Below are 22,651 nucleotides of genomic sequence, written 5' to 3' on the forward strand. Positions count from 1 at the left end.
CAGACTCTAGCCTAGCTTCAAGTTATCAGAGAGGCTCAGAAAATCAGAAGCCCTGATTGGGTTAAGGTGACCCTAGTTTGCTAGTGTCCCAGGATATCTGTGGAAACAAATGGAGATCCTTTCTTGAGGAAGATATTATCATCGTTGCCTCAGATGACTTTTCAAATACAATGTCCAAAACATAACCAGGTACATGAGGAGATAAAATAACACGAGGAAGAACCAGTAGGAAAAACTGACAATGGAAGTGGACCCCCAGGGACTCCAGATTGTGCCCTCTCCTACACCAGCAACACAGACCCTAAAACAACTATACTTACTGTGTTTAAGGAGAGAAAAGTCAAGCTTAAAAATTAAGTAGGGCACTAAGGGATATAAGAAGTGACACAGCAGATCTGAACAAGAACCAAATAGAAATTCTAGAACTAAAAAAAAATAGAATAATCAAATTTAAGAGCTCAATGGATGGGTTTAAGGGGAGAATTTTTTTTAAAAAAGCTGAATAGAGAATTAGTGAACTGCAAGAGTCAGGAGAAATTTTTAGAACAAAGCATGGAAGGACAAAAACTAGAAAATACAGAAGAAAGGGATGTAGTGAGAAGATCTAATATATATTTCAACTGGGGGCCCAGAAGGAAAGACGAAAATGTACAGAAAGAGTATTTGAACACACAATGGCTGAGAGTTTTTCAAAATTGATGAAAAACTATTTAAAAGGTGATAGCCATGAAATGACAGATATCCATTCCATCAGGTGTTCTGACTCTTAAAATCCTTCATGTACAAATCTACATTTGAAAAGATTCTGAAACTAACATGGAGGTAGCTCTACAGTGGATGGAATAGTGCTTGTGTAGGCTGAGTTCAAGTACAAACTCTGCCACCTCCTAGCTGTGCGGCCTGGAGAAGATTGCCAAACTTCAGTTTACTCAACTGAGAGATGGGACCAGTAATATAGGCCTACTCCACATTGTCATTTTGAGAATCAGGTGATACAAGGCATGTGAACAAACCAAGAGCACACCAAGTGTTTTATTTTATTTATTTTTTAATTTTTTTTGGCCGTGCCGAGTAGCTTGCGGGATCTTAGTGCCCAGACCAGGGATTGAACCCACGCCCGGGGCAGTGAAAAAGTGCGGAGTCCTATCACTGGGCCGCCAGGGAATTCCCCATGCCGAGTGTTTTAAATGAGATATGATCTGAGCAGTATCGCAAACATTCCCCGGGGCATTAACAGTGACAGGTAGGACTGGCAAATAATTTGCTGGTCCCACCGCAAAATAAAAATGTGGGCCCCTTGTTAAAAAATTATTAAGGATTTCAAGACAGTGACAGCAGAGCATTAATCTGAGCACAGTTCACAGGCCCATGAGGCCAGCTGTGGTGACAGGCCTTGCAAAGAACTGCTGCGTGCCTGAGGAAAGGGTTGCTTCTCCCACAGCCAGGTGTCTGCAGCCATGGCCCAGGTTATCTTTGAGTTCTGAAGGGCAGCAATGCTTAGGGAAATTGCAAGCACACATGTTTCCAAATGCTGAGGAGGGCAAGTGCAGTGACCGGAGTGGTTTTCTGAGAGAGTGGGTGGGGCCAGCCAGGCTGCCATCGGAACTGTGGAACTGACTGTTCCCCACAGACTCTGGCCTAGAAAAAAAAAAGGCTGCAGCTGTATCTACAGGGCCTGTTGTTGTTTGCTGCGGTGTGTTACAACACAGCCTGGCAGCCTCCCGGGTCTTTCTGTCTTCCTCCTGGAAGAGCCTGGTCCCAGACCATGTGACATGGCCACACAGCCCTGCAGATCTGCCCCCAGTGTTGCTTGCTGTTCCCTCAATTACTAGGCTTTTCCAGGTCTGCCTTCCCTTTGCTCATGCTATTCCCCTCTCCCCTCTCCCCGCCACCTCTCGCCCCCCCGGGGAGTTCCTTGCCTTCCTCTTCCACATCCCTCAGCCTGGCAAACACCATCTTTGAATACTATCTTTTAAGTCTCAGCTCTAGAGTCACCTCTTCGAGGCCTTTCCTGACTCTCCCAGGAAGAGCTGTTTTCCCCCTCCTGGGAGTCCTCCACTGGCCTATGCACAGCCACTCCCTATGCAGACATCTGTCACAGTCTCTGAAACATGAGGAGCATTGACATGCAATGTGGATGTCACTGTCTCTTAGGCTGAAGCCCTTAAGGGCTGGGACAGTGTCCTCTGGTATCTGTATACCCTGCACATAGCACAGCACTTAATACTTGCTGTTAAAAAGCATAGTAGATGCTTAATCAATTGGTGTTAGTATGCAGAGTAGTTTTAATCTCCACTGTCTTACTGAATTAATACATAAGTAAATTGTTTCAGTGACTCTCTCTGGCATCTGATAAAAAGGGAAGCTTCTAGGCACTGAGACAGGGCCCTTGCCCTTGAGGAGGTTTCAGTGTCAGCTCTAGTGGTTATTTCTGCAGGCAGCACCTCTTGAAGGCAGAGATGATGATTTGTAGAAGCTCCACATAAATACCTAAGTGACCCAGGTGATATAGCATAGAGAGCAGATGTGGAGCTAGGAGATGTTAGGTTTCCATAGGTAATTATTACGCTCCATAGCTATGTTACTTCAGGTTTCTGTTTCCTCAAAAATGAGACTGAGCTAGCTACTCCCTAAGGCCCAGGTACCGCTAGCCCAGTCCCCTCATCTGAATCTCTGGGTAGCCATTTCGTTGGAGGGGTCTGAACCTCTCCTGAAGCTGAGTTGCTCAGCAGGCCTACCCTTTCGCAGGTGACAGAAAACACAGACATCTTTCAAGGCCCTTTGCTGTCTCAGTCACCTAGGATCTCATATTTAAAAGGTAGAAAGCCACGGGAAAGAGTAGTCTTCACAGTCCCTGAGGGTCCAGAGGGAAGTGCTATGTGCTGTGGTTCTCCAGATGGGAGTTTCCCCAGTTCCAAATGGACAACTTTGAGTTCCTGATATTGTTTCCTGGGGCTAACCTGGCTTGCTCACCTGAAACAAACAAGCCTGGTCTGCCCCCTCCATCCTCGGGGCAGGCCGAGTGCGCAGACAGGAGGGCAGGGCTTTCAGAGACAGATCCCGATGTGAAGTCAACTAGTTTGTTTAGGCATTAGTTTCCCGGAGGTAAGGGATGCTGTGAGGGGGTGTCGGTCAGTTTTCTCCATCCCTTCCCTCCAGCCCCCACAAAGGGCAAGGGCCAGACACGTGGGCCGGCGTGGAGAGGCGGAGGTTACACCAAGGCGGAGGTGCAAATGGACGGGGGCGGGGCCTTATTTGCATGGACGGCGCGCGGCCGCCAATCCGGACAGGCGGAGCGACAGCCCGCGCGCCTTTTGGGGGCGGACTGACAGCCCCGGGGCCCTATGGGAGGCGGGTCCTGCGGCCGGCGAGGGCGGGACGGCGCCGGGCGCTGCCCGGGGGATTCGGGCCGGTTAGCGGGCGCTGCCAGTCTCCGGCGGCGGCGTCCGGCGCGCGGGCGGCCTGCTGGGCGGGCTGAGGGGCCAGCGGCGCGCGGGTGCGGCGGAGAGAGAGCATACGAGCAACCGTGGCGGCAGGTACTGGCGCCACAGCCTCAGGGATGGGGCGGGTGGTCGCGGAGCCCGGGAAGCCGAGTTCCCTCCTTGGCTGTCCGGCCGCCGCCGCGCCGCCTCCCCGCCCCCTCACGCGGCTCCCCAGCCCGGGAGCGGCGCGTCGCGGCCAGCGGGGCCGGGGGGAGCTTCCAGGAGGACGCGCCAGAGGCCCCCAGCTCCACTGTGGGGCTCCTCTGCGTCCCCCCGGGCCGCGGGGCCGGGGCTCCCTCCCGGAGACCCGGAGCCGGTGGCCGCGGGAGCGGCTCTCCGCCCCCGCCTCGCTCCCCGTCTCCGAGGCGAGGCCGGTCGCGCCCGCGGGTCTTCACCCGGCTTTTGTTTCCCGCCCGGGGTGACAGGTCCCGGCTCCGGCTCCCGTCGGCGGCCCCCGACTCGCCCGAGGCCCGGCTCCCGTGACCGCCGCCGCCCGGAGCAGGCGGCGGGACCGGCGGAGAGCCGGGCGGCGCGTGAGCAGCAGCTGCCGCGGGCGGGAGAGAAACTTCGCTTTCCGGGGCCCGGGCGGCGGGAGAAGTGGAGCCGGGGTGAGCCGTGCGCCGGGACGCCGCGGGCGCGATGGAGCCTCGCTCACCTGGCTGGCCCGCCGGGGATGAGGATAACGGAGCGTCCCGCCGCCGCCGTCCTGGCTTTCGGTTTGCGCTCCGCGGGCGGTGGGTGTGGATGCGCGTTCACCGCCTTCACCTGCCGCCCGGAGACCGGTGACTGAGCCCAGCATCCCCACTCTCGGCCGCTCGTAGAGGGTGCGGTGCGGCGCCGTCCTAACAGGTGATGATCCTAGTGCCAGGTGAACGCCAGTGCAAAGTTGTTTCAGGGCTCCGTATTCGGTTCACTCCGGGACGTTATGACGCTCTCCCCCTTAATGATGTCTAAAAGAGGTGTGTTGGCCGCAGTATAGGAGTCAAAACCAGGATTGATGGGGGGGGTGGGGGGCAGGTGGGGGGTGTTGTCAGCGGGGAGATTGCCTTCTTTCCATTGACGTGCCGGGAGGAACATCTTCGTCTCAGTTTAAAAATTGGTTTCTGCAGTGGTGGCGAAAGCCTGCATAGTAAGGTACAAGTTGTAAATGGAGAGTGCAGAACTCTAGATATCCTTCAGTGTGGTTCAGGACAGCGTGTACAGCGTTTGGCCGCCATTCAGTAAATTCTGCATGAAGCAGTTGGAGCTCGTGGTTTTGGATTTACTTTACAGGAGTGGAATAAGGCTTAGCATTGAATGGGAGCTTTCTTTGCCTCTCAGAGGGCACACAGGAGTATTTATTTTCATTGTCTTCCCGTTTTGTTAGATTGCAGACAAAAGTTAAGAACATATTTTGGTTCAGTGTTTTTAATAGTCTATGGGAATCCTTCCCCACCCCCACCCTGCACAAGAGTTTTACTTTAAAATTCAAGAATAGAGTTGAAAAACTTATTCTTGTGGGAAATTTTTATTTGTTATGCTTTCACTTTTCTCTCTCTCCCAGCTGACCTCACTTAACAATCTACAGTTATGGCCTGACCAATTTAGAGCATCTATAGAAAAAATGTTTTAAAATAATATATAATTATTTAAAAATATATTATGAAGGTTATTAATAACGCTCGTTTGTGAGGAACAGTTGATTTCGATTACTCAGTTTTTCTTCTAATGTGTCTTTTTTGTATCTGTGCTGGGTATGATTTGTACGTAAGAGATGTAAGTTTAACTTCTTAAGGACAATTATAATTTTGATTTAATTACGCAACTTTATTAGTGTTTCATTGAATGGTAATTTTAGTTATTTACGTAGCCAATTAGTAACACCTTTTAAAGGTGAACTCTTTAACCAGTAGTCTAATTGTGACTATTTGGGATTTTTTAAAAAATCAGAGATGGTCTTTATAAAATGTTTTATTTCTCTGAAACCACAGGCTTATATGCTGTGAGGTCTTTGTCTTTCCAACATTTAACAAAACAAATATGTTTCTGAATCTTCAATTTTTTCAGTAATGGGAATTTTGGGTGAATTTCTTTTTTAAAACATTTTAACCAGTTCAACATGAACATTCTAAAATATTGGATTAGGCAACTAGTGAAATCTTCAATTTTCTGTTTATTCTTGGATTGGAAAAGGATACATATTTTAGGTTGTTTTGTTATCTAAAGGCTTCTTAGCTTAGAAAGAATCAGTCTAGAGAAGGAAGAACATCCTCTTTCTATAGGTGTAGAAGTTATTACTGTTGAAAGCTGAGGTGGCTTTTTGATGCTTAGTGAAGGTAGGTTGTTTGAACAGTGACTCCTGCAGAATGGGTTTTATTCTATATAAGTAGTTCTACGGAATCTTATGAGATGGGTTATGGGTGATCTATATAATTGTTCTTTAAAGTGTATAGGAATATGTCAGTTTAACTACTATGTATAATTAGAAGTTTTATAGGCTTTATCCTATGATGATGCTTAGGTATACTGCATATCATAAATTCAAGCCATATTTCGTAGCTTTATTTACACAGAGCATATTTTGGGAACTTTAGCTATAAAAGTGCCTTTTAAGTAAAAGACCATTTTCAAATTCAGTTTTTATATATTTTAATTACTGAGTTTTTCCACTTTAACTTGTGGTAGACCATATCATAAAGTTATCAACCACATTAAAGTTTCAAAATTAAACATAAGCTGAATTCTTGCATCAACACAATAAATGTTGGGAGTGTTTTTAAGTCACTTACCCTCAGGTGTGGCTCCTTTTGAGTTTGGGACTGGGAAAATATTTTTGAATGAATAAAACTACAAAAAACAGGGACACATATTAAACCAGCTAAATTTGGGGATAAATCACATAATACTGTTAAACATTAATACTGCTTTATTGAACAGTAATATGCATGCTGTATCCATCATTAAGAATATTTTCTGTAGGCCTTTAATATAATTTTCCACAATTCCTAACAAAGAATCTATATTGTACATGTTTTGGCACACTAACATTTTATAATTCTGAAACTATTTGAATTTTCTAACCTAGCTGGTTAGTAATTAGATTTTGTTTTTTCATTATTTTACATTCTGAATTTTTCTACAGTGCATTTTTAACTTCTGACATTATGTCCCCAAAAGTGTAAGGAAAATTAAATCTACATTCATCAGCGACTGGGTGGCTGTTGGTAGGTAAATCACATAACTGTTGATTTAAAAACAGTAGCCACTTAAGTGTGGGTTTTTTTTTTTCCAAATAAGATGTTTATTTATTGTGTAAAAGTTCTACCAAATAAGACAGGTTAAAATAGTTTATAGTAGGACCTTGTGTAACAAGTTACTAAGGCTATTTCAGTAGTATTTGAAACACTAAAATTCAAGTACTGAAAATAATTTGTACATCATTGTTTGTTATGAGACTTGACCTGCATTCAGCTGAAACTCAAACATGTAAGACCATAATCCTTAAATGAGGCAAGTTCATTTTATGCTTATTTTAGTGTTTTAGTCTTTTGGAAAACATCTGGTTAATAAGAGTGAAGGACCACCAGAGGGAGTACGGGGTCTACGCATTTGGTATGCTTATTGTCTCCTCTTGGTCTGGAAGAAAAACATTTTTAGAAATAGGAATAAAATTTTTGTTCTCTAAAACAATCAGGCAAAAGATATAAAAATTTGGGAATTGTAGCTGTTTGGAGCTGCTGTCAGTTTTGTAACAGTTAATCAAGGTTGGTTTTTTTTTTCTTTTTAGAAAAAGGTACAGTTATTAGAAAAATGAAAATTATGTATTTTCAGAGTGAAATACTGAGTTTTTAAGTAAACAATTACACATCTGTGAAAGTTAGGGAACATCCAAATGCTAAGAATGTTTTTTAAGATTAAAAGTATAGTACATTTGAATTGTATCGTCTTGAAATTGCTCATTTTTTGGAAGGAAGAGCAAAATAAAAGATGGAGAAAGATTAAAGACTAGAAGAGGGCTTTTCTTCCCTTTTGTAATTGCAAACCCTTCCTAAAGCAGGTGATGGTAAATTTCTGGAACCATTTGTAGTGTTCAGCCTCAGTCTTGGCAATTTATGTATGATGTTAAATGAGGAGCCACTCCTAGTCCCCTGAAAATGATCATCTGATTATCACAAACAGGGTTGGGAATTTCAAATTGATCTCATCAAAAATCAGAGATGTGTGTGTGTTTCTCAATGTTCCTATCATTGGAAATTAAAGATCCTCCTCTACTGTCTGCTGAAAATTACACATGGAATTTGAAGGTCAGAATGTCCCTATCACAGACTTACATGCTGCAGTAAGTTACTTTTTGGAATGGAGGAAGCATTCTGGTCTTTTTCGGAGTATACAGTATTCTGCATGAGGATGAGATGGTGGTTACCCATGTTAAATATTAACCAGTGAAGTTATTTCCATGTTCAACTTTTTAAAAGAGCAAGATAGTAAAATAAAATCTTGTAATCTTAACATATTTTGGATTTTGCCCCAGCATGAAAAATTATTACATGGTGAATGGTAATATTTAATGTTTTAGAATTCTAGTTTGGGAAGGGGATTTGTTATGAGAAGATGGTATTTCATTGGAGCAAAACAGGGTAACTTACATGGAGAGAAATTTGTCTCTCTTTTGAATTATTCTTAGGTTAAAACATAATTAAGAAAAATTGAATAATTTTAAGAATAATTAAGAAATTAAATAATTTGAATAATTGAGAAAAATTGAAATGTCATCTTTCCCATCTTAAATTTGTTTTCACTATGAACTTTATAAGTTCTTTTAAAATACCTTTGTTGGTCCTAGGTAGACCTCTCAGAATCTGTGCGCGCGCGCGCACACACACACACACACACACACACACACACACACACACACACACAATTATATGCACACAGGTAGATAAAATATCTGTTGTATATATTTGCATTATATATGTAACTGTATGTTTGCTATATGTATATGTACATATATAAATCAACCCATCTATCTATACTATATGACTTCACAGACTTATATGTGAAATCTTTTTTTTTTTCTTAATGAAATCTTGCTGCACCAAGAGGAATAAAGTACATGTCCACAAAAAGACTGACGAAAATGTTGGTAGCATCTTTCTTCACAATGAACTAATGATTCATACAACAACATAGGTGAATCTCAGAAATATTATTCAGAGCAAGAGAAGCCAGACACACGTATGTACTGTAAGATGTCATTTATAAAAGAGACAAGAACAGGAGAAACTTAGGTATGGTGATAGAAATCAGGACAGTGGTTTCTGGGTAAGGGCTGTGGATGACCAGAAAGGGGCAAAAGAGAACATTTTAAGGTGATGGAAATATCCTATAGCTTGATTTGGAACTCAAGCTACAGAACTCAAAGTTTTGGGGTAACTTTTAATTTTCATATAATTTTTAACTTGCAGAACAGTTGCAAGACCAGTGTGAGGAACTTGCAGATTCACCAGTTGTTGGTGTATACATTTGTTGAAATTTACCGAGCTGAGCACTCAAGATCCGTGCATTTTGCGGTATGTAACTTTTACTTTCATAAGGGAAAAAATTATGAAAATTTGTCAAAGATGAGGAGAATGACTTTGTTATCTGAAAAAAGTGAAATGCCTCAATTTGAAATTAAGTAGTGCTTTAATAATGATGTAGGAAAAGAGAATTACTAACCATCTTTTGTCTCTATCTGTATCTGTGCTGCTTCTCTCTGAAGTTTCATGACATGTTTCTGTTAGAAGAAGCAGAATCCTGAAAATGATTCAAGGCAGAACTGCCAGCAAGGAAACTGTGCTTTATTTTGTTATCCTGTGTAAGTCACCTAGGAAATGAGACTGATACCTAGCGATAGCTTCCTTGGAATTGAAGGTAGTGATAATTCCTGTTTAAGAGAGTTGCACATGTTCAGTGTGCTAAGGTTTTGCACAAACATGTACAATCTTTACTGTCCTGGAATTCACCAAAGAATAGGCAAACAAATCTGGTTGTCATTTTGGGGTGGTGTTTCTAATAGGAAAGATTGGTGCTTACCATGTAAACTAATCTTGATCATAGGTCAGTGGTAAGTCTAATAGGTGAATTTGGTGCTTTCTATGAGTTTTAGTGCTGCCATAGAGTGATTTGACTTAAAGCTATTTAAATCATAGCTTAAACTATGTCAGTTGTTAAAACATTCAGCTTTTTTTCTTGACTTACTATTTTATGTAATCTGAAGTATCTGTTCTTCACAATTTGGAATTAGGCATTATTTATGGACATTCGTTTTTTAATCAGTTTTTTTGCATCTACATAAGAAATTTATTTGGTTATTTACTAGAGTGAAAGACGATTTGAAGTAACAGGACTAACCAGCAGGTTAAACAAATTAACCATTGACAGCTGGGGATAAACATTTATGTTGCCTTTCCTAACCAAAGCCATACATTTATATGGTCTATATATTTTTCTTTAACAAACATATGTTCTTTGAAGAGAAAAATGACAAATATCCAACTCAGCCAACATGGATAAAAGGACTTTCTCCATTTAGTAAGCATGTTTACATTTATCTGAGATGACGGTGCCTTTTCTGCCTTTCATATACCCTAAATTTCACTGGTCTGTTGAGGATGAATTTTTTAAGAATTTTGTTTGGAGTTGTCAAGCCTTAACTGCAGATAGAACTTTAAAAATATCTGCAGGTGGCCTTTTTTTAGACTTTTTATTACAGTGGTTTCAAACATACACATAACTGGAGAGAACAGTATAGTGAACCTCCATACACCTGTTCTCCATATTTATTAATTATCAGCATTTGGTTAATGTGCTTTTAAAACTGTTACATTCTCACAAATATTGTAAAATAATAGTAGTGTTAGTGTACCAGATTTTTCTGTCAATTTTTTTCAAAAGTTTTGTTGTAAATAAAGAAACCTGAAAAGCAGTGTGTTTTAGCTCAGAGACTTAACTTTGGACACTTGGTAATTATGAAACTACTTTTATTCTTAGTTCCTTTCTGTCAGTTCATAGCCTGGAAAAGAAAAATAATTTTTTAGCTTTTATTTTTATTAATTTTTTTTTAAGATAGGGTTTTTAAAAAAATTTTTTATTTATTTTTTGGCTGCATTGGATCTTTGTTGCTGCACGTTGGCTTTCTCTAGTTGCGGAGAGTGGGGTCAACTCTTTGTTGCTGTGTGTGAGGCTTCTCATTGAGGAGGCTTCTCTTGTTACGGAGCATGGGCTCTAGGCGTGTGGGCTTCAGTAGTTGTGGCATCCAGGCTTAGTTGCTCCAGTGTGGGATCTTCCTAGACCAGGGATCGAACCCACGTCCCCTGCATTGGCAGACGGATTCTTAACCACTGTGCCACCAGGGAAGTCCCTTAGCTTTTAATTTATAATAAATTAGTCCAAATATTCTAATCTATAGAATAAGGTACTATTAACTTGGAAAGTTAAATTATCTTCTAAGTGTAGTGTCTGAGGAATGCTGTTGTCTAAATGCTTTGTTGTTACTTTCTCTTTCTTTAAAAACTCAATCACTACTGTGCTTTTTTAGGCCTCAACTCTATGTCTTCTGTCTAAAACTCAAGGCCTTCCAAAACTGAGGCCCAAATTTTCACCTATGTCTTGAAACTAAATATGTTTAAATACCATCTCTGTAGCAACTGCACACCAACACCCCCTCTCTCCACCCCCTGTCAAAACACTTCTCTTCCTGACTTTCCTCTTTAGCTGTTTGTGACACCGTTTTTCTTACTGGTCATTTTTTACTCTTCCTTTATTTCTTAAGCTCAGTGAGTCACTAAATCACTTTGTTTCTAAATTTATAATGTCTTTTTATCTTTTTTGTCCTTTTCATTTCCACTCTAATTGTCCTAATTTGGGTAACATGTTAGCAGGAAGTTATCCCTAATCTATAATGAACTTCATACATATCAAAATTAAGATATGTTCCTAAGGTAAAATAGGGCATTTTTTCCCCTTCCAGACAAGACTTCAGTCAGTCTTATAAGCAAACACGTAATTTTTAAGCCCTAGGTAATCATTATATTTAAACCAAGGTGATATAGATGATTCCCACATCACTCAACTCAAATAACCTGATGAATGGTGGCCAGCAGGGCCTACAGTTTATCAAGGGGTATAGGCAGCAGACTTTCCTGCACCACAAAAATGGACCAGGATGAGTTTCTTCCAGCCCAGAATATCTGCAAGTGCTTTACAGTGGGGGAAATACTGAGTGTATATAACAGATTTTCAGAACTTTTTGTGTTTTTATGGTAAAAATAAAAGATATGTGGGTTTAACTAAAAATGCTTCTCTTATTCCTTGTGGCAAATTTCCTGGCCAAGATAGTTCTCATCAAAAAGCCATTATGCTGAAAGTGACGTGATACTCTTATCTCATTACTTTCCCTTCTCTTTACAGGCTCCTGGAATTGACATTTGTCAGAAAGATAGGAGCCTGAGGTTAGTTGGGAGGATATAAAATAGAAATGGGAAAATATGTGATATCCATTCTACTTCCCACTAACAGTAATCCAGCCTCCAGTGGTCTTGGGCCTGAGTCCTTTCCAGATGGATTGTAGCTTATCAACTTGGCTTGCTTTTGGTCAGCTTATGGAGATCTTTCTTCTTTCTGCTCTTTTGGGAAATGTGTGAATTTCCTCCTGGTAGAAATCAAGACCCAATTTAAGATGACTGACTTTGGGGGATAAGAGACTAAAATTCGATACTGTTTTAGATAATCCAGAATATCTGGTTATTTTCTTCTATGGGAAGTAGGAATAATATGGGGATTCTGAGATGCTTATGCAGAAATTAATTTAATGGTTATTAAGAGTGGAAAATGGAGGAGAAAATCACACCATTTCTAGGAAGTCTGGTATGGTAGAAACAGATATTGGGATGAGATTCAGGAGTGTTGCTACATGATCTTGGGCAGGTTAAAGTTACTTAACCTTACTGAGCCTTATTTTAATTGTAAAACGAATGGGTTGGATTAGATAGTGTTTTAATAGTCTAGATAGTCTTTGCAGCTCTGAAATTCTAAAATGAGTGGTTTTTCAAGGGAAAAACTCCTAATTTATATACTGTTCCTAGTTAGTGATTTTTCAGTGATTGTTTAACCTACATATTTTTCTGTTTCAATTTGAAGTTAGGGAAAGAAATAATTAAAGGAGTCAGCATTTGTAAAATGAATTAGATTTTAGTTTAGTGTTTTCATTTATCTACATCTCTCTACTGGATTTATTCTGGGCTCTTACTTTTATCTCCTGTTTGTGTCCACTCTCCTGCTTTTCTTGCTTTTTCTTATCTTTGCTTTACAGTGTGACTTTCATCTCCCTCTTTTTGCTGCTTCTCTTTGCAATGGGTTTTTCTTGCTGTCTATTGCCCATATTTCATTATGGACATGGAATTCGCCAGATAGATCGTTGAGTTTGAGCTACTGCTAAATTAAATTTAGATATGCTAATAGTTGTTAGGATAAGAGGGATTCTTCTGCTCTATAACACAGAAACTGAGAGATGAGTCCTAGGGTAGAGGGAGTAGAGGAGCCTGGAGGGAGAAGGGATGGGATGGAAGAGTTTCCAAGGATTATTTTGATATTTTGATTTAAAATATAACTTAAAATCTTCCTTAAGTTTTGATGATGGTGGCTCTGCCTGTGTTATCAAAGTTTGGTCCTAAAGTCTTAGTGCACTGTGAGTTTCGTGAGGGCAGCAGCTGTGCCTCTAATTCTGAATCTTTGGTATTCAGCATAGTGCTGCAGAGTAAGTGAAAGCTGAACTGAGTTGTTGTTAGGACTGATTCTTTAGGGTGTTTTGTGGTTGGCTGGAGATTAAGATTCTGGTAAGACCCTTAAGTAAGGCTATCACCACCGCTTTGTAATATGGGACAAGATATGTAGCTTCTCTCTAAGCTTCAGTTTCCTCATTTATAATATTGGAAGGTGCAGGCAGTATTAATACCTACAGAACTTGCCATATGTTTTCAATATATATTGAATGCTGTTATAGTTTCATTAATAAGCACTTGTCCAGATAATAAGTTCTGTTAGGTTCTAAGTAGCATTGTTACAGAATAAATAAGACAAGATCCTGTCCTTAGAAAATATAGAACATGTGCACAAAAGATAAATAACAATCTGGGTCTTGTGGTAAATGACAAATGAGCAGTTTACGTAAGGACTCAAGAGGCAGGAATAATTGCTAAGCAGATGAGAGCTTCAGGAGGGTGACAGAACTCCACCTGAGGCTTGTAGGAGTAGTCAGCCAGTTAGGAGGGACAGGCTCCTTGGAGCCAGACTGCATGTGTTGGAATCCTTACTCTGCTACTGTGTAATCTTTAGCAAGTTACATGACCTCCTTCCTAGAATTGTTGAGAGAATTAAATGAGTTAATACATGTCAAGTGCTTAGAATGGTGCCTTAAACATGACTAGAGCATGATAAGTTATTATAAATGGAAAGAAGGGAGAATGCATTTCAGATAAAACATTGAGTGTCAATGAAGGGGAAATATCGTGGGTCTGTTTGAAAGGATGAAGCCCGATGGACTGGAGGGAGTAACCTGTTGGAAAATAGTCGGTGATTATGTTGGGGCAGAATTATGAATGATTAAGTCAAGGGAGTATGGCATCTTTTCCATATGTACTGGGGGAACTTGGGAAGATTTCTTGGGTTATTTGTAAAGCATTCTTGTGTGTTATAAATAACACTTCTAAGTCTGTATCTCTAGCATTTCTCACAATCTTTCCTGATTTCAGTATAACTGAAACTACTACTCATACTAATTTTGACAGTGAAGCTCATGATCCTCTATTCTGAACCATTAGTCCTCTTTAATTTGTCCGTTTCTTTTTGTAAACATGTATTTTGGGCTGACTTTCTCTTTTTCTCTCCATATTCTAGTTGTTTACATAATCCTTATTCCTTTTCTCCAAAATTTAGTGGATTTCTGCTGTTTTCCTCTCTGTCCTCAAAAATCCCAGTCTAGATCCTAAGTCACCAAAGTCATAAAGTAGAAAGGGCCAGGGAGAGGGAAACGGGGAGGAAGGTAAGGAAATAGCCTCTAGTCCAGCCATCTTATTTTACAGATGAGGACACTGAGGTCCAAAGGAAGTAAAGTTGCATGCTCAAGATCCACAGCTAATTAATTAGTGGCCTGTGCCTTTCAGAGCTAAACTAGGGCTGTTTTTTTTTTTTTTTTTACTGTCATCCTAGTATGATTCTTAACCATCTGGGTGGGAATTACAGTAGTATTACCAGTAATCTTTCTACTAACAACTATTAAACACCAAGGTAAGAAATAATTTTACTACTAGGAATAATATGATAATATTTCACTCTATTCTTAATGAGAAGCGCATGATTACATTTCTTGGACAAGTGTTACTATTCTTAAAGTAATATTTAAAACCAAGTTTCCAAAATCTGCTTTAGGAAGAGAAGGTTTTCTTTCTTTCATTTTTTAGAGTTGTAAATTATAAATATAATAGTGTTGTAAACATAAAAAACATTCTAAAAAAAGTGGACTTTTTGTTTTTATCATGGTGAAACACAGGTTCTTCTACAGAGTGATTGATAGGCTGGTGAGATTAGCATGAACAGTTGGGACCTATTATTGTACTTTCACCTTATGGCCCCCCAACCCCGTACTTCTACTAGTACAGTAGTCTCTAAGCTTACATCTTCTTCAGTCTCTTACATTTTACCACATGCCACACATGATGGTGAGAAACTTACTTAAGCATTGTTTTCTTCTATATTGTTTTCCTACCTAAATGTAATGCGATAGAATCTTTCATAAAGCCCAAAGCTTAGTGTCTGAATACTCTAGTTGCTCAATAAATACTCCCTTCCCTTTTTACAGAGCATGTAATTTTTTCTCATATATAAATAATGTCAGTTCCTAATCTGCAAGCCACTGTCACCACTTTTCTTCCCATGAAATGTCTTAACTCTGGCAAGATGTTCTCCCTGCATTTTGAAAATTTGTGTTATGTGCAAATACTGTTTAGTCACTTTAAGCATGATTGTATCATAAAATTATTTCACAGCTGGTAATCTTTTCATATTCTATATTCTTTTTCATGATTAAAGAAAGAAAAAGTGGCATGGGTTACATAAAGATGCCCCAGACCTCTCTGCTCATCCTGCTGTAGTCCTTAAAAAAAAAAAAAGTCTTCTAAGATTCATTTTTACTGAAATGCTAATTTTTCTTTATCACTTGCAAACACTGTCGAGTTGAATTGTATGCTATACAGATATCTATGCAAATGAATTTTTTCCATGTTCTCAGTGCTTTATATCAGATCACTTACTTATATTTCCCATGGTTTGGTTTCTTTTTCCTGTCTTCATTTTTCTGAAGGGAGAGGGATTTTTTTTCTCTTATGATCTTCGACTTGTTTTGTAGTTAGATGATTACTCTTTATAACACATTTTAACTTCTGTTTATGCTACTAGGAGGGAATAGAAATGCTTCAAAATTAAATTTTGGATTTTCTTGAGGACTGTGTGTGTTTCTGTTTTTAAAATATTTTCTTATGTTGAACTTTTTTATTGTTTGAAAGAAATCTGTATTTGTGAGTGGTTACTAGCCTCTCCTTCTAAATTTATATAGCAACAGTACTATATAAATTATATATTATGTATACTTTATAAATACTATATTATATGTAATATAACATAAATATGGTACATATTAATACTATATACTATGGTGTATAGTAGATAATAATACTATATAAATTATATAGTAATTTATACAGAAATATATTTTGCTGTTAACTTCATTCTTAGAATATTAAGTTTTTTGTAATTTAGCTTCTTTGGGTATAAGCTTTGCAGTTCTCATATTTTGAGAGAGAAAGAAACAATTGGTTTTTGTAACTTTTGTGTCTTGCTTTTTCCATTTATTATTTTCCATTTTTTTATTTGTGCCTTCTAAAAATGGAGAGCTTTAATATTATGCATTCTTATAGACTGTAGTCTTTGTTACAACATGTGTCATTTCTCTTTTCTGTTTTTAATAAGACTATGTTTAGGTTTTCTATTTAATTCATGGCATATTTTTATTTAGTTTTTGGCTAGATTTGTCAGTTTGGGTTGTAGTTTCTTTTCATCCTCATTTTTTTTTGTTCATTTTATTACTATCTCCTTTTATCTCCACTTAATAAACTTTTTGGTATTACCATATGCTGAATATTTTCATATGTGTGTGTCTGTAGTTTCTAAACAAGTGTGACTGAGCGTCCCTCTTTTTTTAAGATTACTATTTAAATATTTTTATACCTTTTGTCTATTTTGCATCTAAAATGCTGATAACAGTAAATAAGATTTTAGTACACTTTATGTGAGTTAATTTTTTGCAACTATCTAGCTTTGCCAGACCAATTTTGTTAGTAACTGAAAAACATTTAAAAATTACTAATCCTCCTAGTGTCCCTAATTTAGTAATTTGTAATTGATCCTTGTGTCATTTTATCAGTCTTTTATTTTGAAAACTTGCCAATGGCTTTTCTAAAAGTGAATCATGAATTATGTGAAACAGTTAACTTTAAAAGGGGAAACTAAAGATACATTTTAGGACCTGCATTAACAGATTATTCAGTCATGTAAAGATATAATCTTTTAAATTGTTTCTTTATATTCTGTTCATTGAAAAGATTTGATAGTTTATAATTAAAACTAAAAAAGGCAAGAACCATTAAAAACATAGTCAGAAATCAGGCATAAATCACTTGAGAAATAATGAGCACGATGAGGGAGTGGAAAGAAATCTTTACACCAATAATCTAAGGCAAGATATTTTCTGTATTTGAACATTAAATTTAGCTCTGAGCTTCCTGGCAAGCAAGAGAAAAAAGGAAACAGGATGGGTTTCATAGTTATTGTCTGATAAAGAAAGCTTATCAGTTTTTCATGAGAGGAACTTTTTCTGAGTTCTGAGTTATAAAAAGGAGGTTGTTATGTGAATTCTTAATTTAATTTCCATTTTTATAACTTAATTCCTGCTGTTGCTGTGTTAGCTGTCATATACCATTTATATGTGCACTGTGGTTATATTTGGTCATATTAAGTTCACATCCACTGTTGTCAAAAGTGGAAATACCATGGTTAGGGTGTGTTTATGTATTGCCTCTAGAATTGTAGCCATTGACGAACAGGAAACTGAAAGCTAAAAGTTCAGGAAATGTATTGTATTTAGACTTTGTGGAAAAAATATATATGATACTTAACTACTGAAATCCATGGTGTTTGAAGGCTGAAAAATTTATGTGTGCATTAGTTAGAGAATGATATTGTGAGTTCCTATGACAATGCTGTCACATGCTTAAATATGATAATAAATACAGTATGCACATTGTGTGCCAGGAAAATTGTGCAATACTAGAAAAAAATGCAGTGGATTATTATATGTGTTCAGCTATACTCTCAAGAAATAAAACAGCTGGCACAGCAGTCAGATTCTTCAAGGATGTCTTATTTTCAGAGAATTACAGCGTTTGGGTTTTAGTTTTAGTTCCAGGGAAGGAGAGATCCCTGTTTTACAAGGCAATTCATTTCACTCTTAGGAAATTTTAATGGTTAAGTTTTATTTTCTCATATTGCATTGAAGTTTATTCCCCTGTAATTTATTAATATACTCTATGGTTTTCTTAGTGTTGAAAAGAAAATGATTAACTGATAAAAATTATTTAGACAGTTAAATATATTTCAGGTTTTTGGGTTTTGTTTTTTTGTCTGTTTCAGGTATTGTGGCATTTTAGGTGCCTCATGAAATACTACCTGTAGGAGTCTTTATTTTTGAAATTGTTTAAAAGATTTCTGTCAGAGGACATGTGATTAACATATGTTGGGTAACCTGTATTTTCTTACTGTTTCTATGCTTAGCTATTTTAACAGAATGTGATTTATATGGTTTTAACATTCTTTGAGACAGCATCAAGTTGTAATCGCTTCTTAGAAATGGGAATTTTCTAATATTGTATTTTTGTTGCTGTTCTGTTTCAACAAGAGGTCGGTTATGACTGTTTCACTGCAGTTTTGTGATTTGAAGTTATGGTTACACAAAATATTCAGGGACCACATTAAATGAGAATTCTCTTTATTACAAAGTTCTTTTAGGAAATTTAGCTGTATTATATGTCAGCAGTTGTAATCATTTTAATAGCCTCATTAAAATTAGCCTCTTCTCAGGATTGATTTGGATTTGGATCTATTAGGGTCATGTGTTCACCTCTGAACCATTGGGGTGGCCAAGGAGATAGGAAGCGCTGACTGGCAGAGACTGGGGATTGGGCCTACCCCAGGAGGTGAGGAGCAGTGATTCCCCAGTGGAAAGTCCCAGAATGCTGTTTGCAGCAGAGGGTGCAGTGGGCTCTAGGCTGACAAAACAAGGAATCTCGACAAAGCCAGACCGTAAAGGGCATGGTATAATGGGTTACAGGATTGGACTTTAGGCAGTAGCTGATCTGTTGTTGCAACAGAGGGTTCTTTTCAAGAACAACTTTTACTTTCTCCTTATTGTATAGTAAATATTTATTGTAGAAGAATTTGGTAAGTATATGTAGATCAATGAAGAAAACTAAAATTTCCAATAATTTTTTTCCTTTTGAATTTTCATAGCTAATTTCACTTAAATTTCATTTGACATCTAAGTTACTTTTTTTTTTTTTTTTTTTTTTTTTGCTGCGTTGGGTCTTTGTTGCTGTGCATGGGCCTTCTCTAGTTGCGGTGAGCAGGGGTTATTCTTTGTGGTGCGTTGGCTTCTCACTGCGGTGGCTTCTCTTGTTGCGGCGCACAGGCTTCAGTAGTTGTGGCACATGGGCTTAGTTGTTCCATGGCATGTGGGATCTTCCCAAGCCGGGGATTGAACTTGTGTCCCCTGCGTTGGCAGGTGGATTCTTAACCGCTGCACCACCAAGGAAGTCCCTAAGTTACTTTTTAAAATTTGTTATTTGAAATGGTGCTTGTTGAATTGTTCTTTTTCAAATTCTGTTTCTGGTAACTTTTTAAATTAATTATGAAGGAAATAGTTAATAACATTTAAAGCCTTTGTTTTTGTTTGATATAATTATTCCATTAATTTGTATCTATTCTATGGAACACTATAGGCATAATAGGCATAATGAGAACCCAGATCTAGAAGTCAGAGTGGTTCTTACAGTGGGAACAGGAAAAATGGAGCAGGGACTAGGTCCTTCTTGTTCACCATTATGTTAGCGTTGTCAGGCCCAGTGCCTGACACACAGTAAGTTTTCCATAAATAGTTGTTGAATGGATGGATGAGTTTCTCATTAAGCACTTTGAGTAGCTCATTCTTCCTGCACTGTGGATAATCAAGATCAATTATATTCATCCAAAGTTGAGTCTTTTCTGTGCTCAGCCCTTTTTTAGAAATGAAAATTGAATAAATTATTTTTTTAAAAAGATATGTATGTGTGTACGTACATGCACACACACACAGTACAAAAACTAAAAATCCCTTGTTTCTTCCTCTGAATCTCAGTCTTCAGAATTTGCTGCTGCTAATGGTTGGTATGTTTTTTTAGATATTTTCTTGCATTTACAAATGTATATGCATTTTCTTTATATAAATAGAATAGCAGTTTACCCTGTTGTATAATTTGTTTTTTTCTTTCTTCATGCCATTCTTGAACATCTTTCCATATCAATTCATATGTAACTGCTTTATTTTTAATTGCTGCATAATATTCCATTGTGGAGATGTATCATAATAGTTAAGGAAGGTTCAATTGTGTCCCCCCCCTTTTTTTTAACCATTACAATAATTTGTGTTTAATATCCTTCCACATTTAATTTTGCTTTCTTCTGTGAGAATATCTACAGGTAATTTCCTGAAATACTATTGCTGGGCTAAAGGATATTTGCACTTTCACTTTCTATAGATGTTGGAAAATTCACCCTTAAAAATAGTATACTACTTTGCACTCTCATTAAGGATATGAGGTGTTATTTTCTAAAAACTACATACTTTCACTTTGTGGATTAGAAGGGTTCAACTTTTGAAAATGATTCCTTCTTATGGTAACTTGAGTTATTCAGAAGATGATGGATTAAGTCATAAATTCCATTGCCTGACGTAAGTAGTTGAATTCAAGTGGCAGATGGTGAACTATACTCTCTACAAACCTGTAGTGTGCATTGCACTGATCCAAATGTGGAAGATCAAATTATTGGTTTTCTAGAGTTTTGTCTCCTTAGGATATTTAAGCTAAACATTTACAAGTGACGATCTTTAGGGGGAGTGGAAGGCCCTGAGTGCTGGTTTGAGAAGGTTGGTTTTATTGTGCTGGGGAACTATTTTAAGTCCTTGAACTGGGGCGTGTACCCTATGAGAGAGGTTTCCTGACAGTATGTACAGAATGAATAGAAGGGAGTGAGTAGGCTGGAGGCAGGCAGGTCAGCTGGAGGGCTCTGGTGACTCAGGAAGGAAAGGAAGAAAACCCAGAATGTGATGATAGCTATGGAATTGGAAAGTAAGATAGCAGGAAACACAGTGAACAGTTGGCAGGTCCTGTTGATTAAATGGAGAAAAATTAAAGTTGTAGCAGAATAGCCAGACAATACAGATGATGAAGTAAATAGAAAAGGGGCCAATTTTGAAAAAGGTGATTTTCTTTAATTAAAAAAAAAAAAGGGGATATGAAAGGGTCCTGAAGTATCTGTAGCCAGGCAATTCAGGAGAGATTAAAAACTGGAGAAGGGAAGGGGGAGAAATTATAACTAGGTCTGGAAGGTATCTTAATAGAGGCATTAGTTGAAATTAAGTGTGGATGAGTTCTGGTATGAAATTGTTGACAGGAAAGAAGCTGTTGATTGAAAACTACATTTTGAAAAGAGGTATTTGTAGTAATAGGAGATGGGAGGAAAGAGTAATCAAGGAAAGAAGACGTAAATAATCCGAGAAGTAGGAAAAGAATCAGGGGAAATGTTACTGGGATCTCACCTTCATTCTTTTTCTCGACATATGATAATGTATTTACTGGATGTTTTCCAGGTAGCTACCATGTTCTTTCTCTGGTGTAATACCTCAGAAAATTTTGATGTGTACATTTTAAAGAGAGTTTTATTCCTGAGGTTAACTGTTATACTTGAAAAAAGCTCTTGGAAAAGTAGTTTTTTGGTGCCATGTGCTATGGTTTCATAAAATCTTTTCATCTTGTTTTAGAATCTGTGGGTCTAAAACAAGAAAAAATACAACTTATTGTCGAATAGATAAAAGTCTAGATACCTTGTGCATTTTAACTGATCATTAAAAAAATGTTTCCTGGCTTTTGAAACTTGGCTAATAACAAATGAGAAGAATGTGTATCTTTTTGGAAGAACATAGTGTGAATTTAGAATAAGCTATCGGTGCTTGTCAGGATGGAGCCTATTCAGAGGAAATAATCTGGACTCAAAGCCAGGAACCTGCGACTTCACTAGAGTCAGTGTGTGAAATGGTTTGAGTGCAGGCTCAGGAGTCGTTCTGCCTGGCTCCACTGTGCGTTAGCAGTATTATGACCCTGAATTTCGCCATCTGAAAGTGCTAATAACAGGTCTTGTATCAGGATAATTGAGAGGATCTGTCCTGAAACTTACACTATAGTAAAGAGAGATGGGAAATTTAGAGATAAATATATGTGCCAGGTGGTAAGTGGAGGAAAAAAGTGGTAGGATTGATTGCTGTTGATTTTTGCTCTTTTATACTGGATAATAGGGAGGGCCTTTCTGATAAGAATGTGTTCGAACAGAGACCTGACAGAAGTGAGGGAGCAAACTATGTGGCTGTCTGGGGCAGGAGTTCTAGGCGGGCATTGGCGGGGGGGGGGGGGGTGGGGTGCAAGAATTCTAGGCAGAAGGGAGAGCAAGTGCAGAAGCCCTGAGGAGGGCCATATTGAAGGGTACAGCAAGAAGGCCAGTGTCACAAAAGCACAGTGAGTGAGAGGAGGAGCAGTAGGAAATAATTTCAGAGATAGCCACTGACCGGCATGTGGGGTTTTAAGCATGAGAAGAACTGGGTTTATTCTGTATGAGATGGGAAGCTCTTGGAGTATTGCCAGAGTAAATTTTTTTTTTAAAGTCAATCTGATTGTCACTTCTTTTCTTGAAAATGCTTCAGTTCTCTATTTCCTTTGGAATAAAGTTCAAATGCT

The 22,651-nt window shown here is 38.5% G+C and overlaps 2 protein-coding genes across 5 annotated transcripts in view; one reads left to right on the forward strand and one right to left on the reverse strand.

The window, feature by feature from the left end:
• Positions 1-4,280, reverse strand: part of ARMC12 (armadillo repeat containing 12) — a 49,866-nt gene extending 45,586 nt beyond the window's left edge. The window contains exon 1 of the mRNA XM_057698727.1: positions 4,138-4,280. The gene's annotated coding sequence lies outside the window, so the exon portion shown is untranslated. The remainder of the gene's footprint in view (positions 1-4,137) is intronic.
• FKBP5 (FKBP prolyl isomerase 5) overlaps positions 3,388-22,651 on the forward strand; it is a 111,304-nt gene continuing 92,040 nt past the window's right edge. For 3 of the 4 annotated variants that reach the window (XM_057698703.1, XM_057698699.1, XM_057698700.1), the window contains exons 1-2: positions 3,388-3,536; positions 8,927-9,031. The gene's annotated coding sequence lies outside the window, so the exon portion shown is untranslated. Of the gene's footprint in view, positions 3,537-8,926; positions 9,032-11,912; positions 11,954-22,651 lie in introns of all 4 variants that reach the window. The other variant, XM_057698701.1, reaches the window with a different exon arrangement.

This window comes from Hippopotamus amphibius, chromosome 11 (assembly GCF_030028045.1).
Source record: "Hippopotamus amphibius kiboko isolate mHipAmp2 chromosome 11, mHipAmp2.hap2, whole genome shotgun sequence".
Classification (NCBI taxonomy): Eukaryota; Metazoa; Chordata; class Mammalia; order Artiodactyla; family Hippopotamidae; genus Hippopotamus; species Hippopotamus amphibius.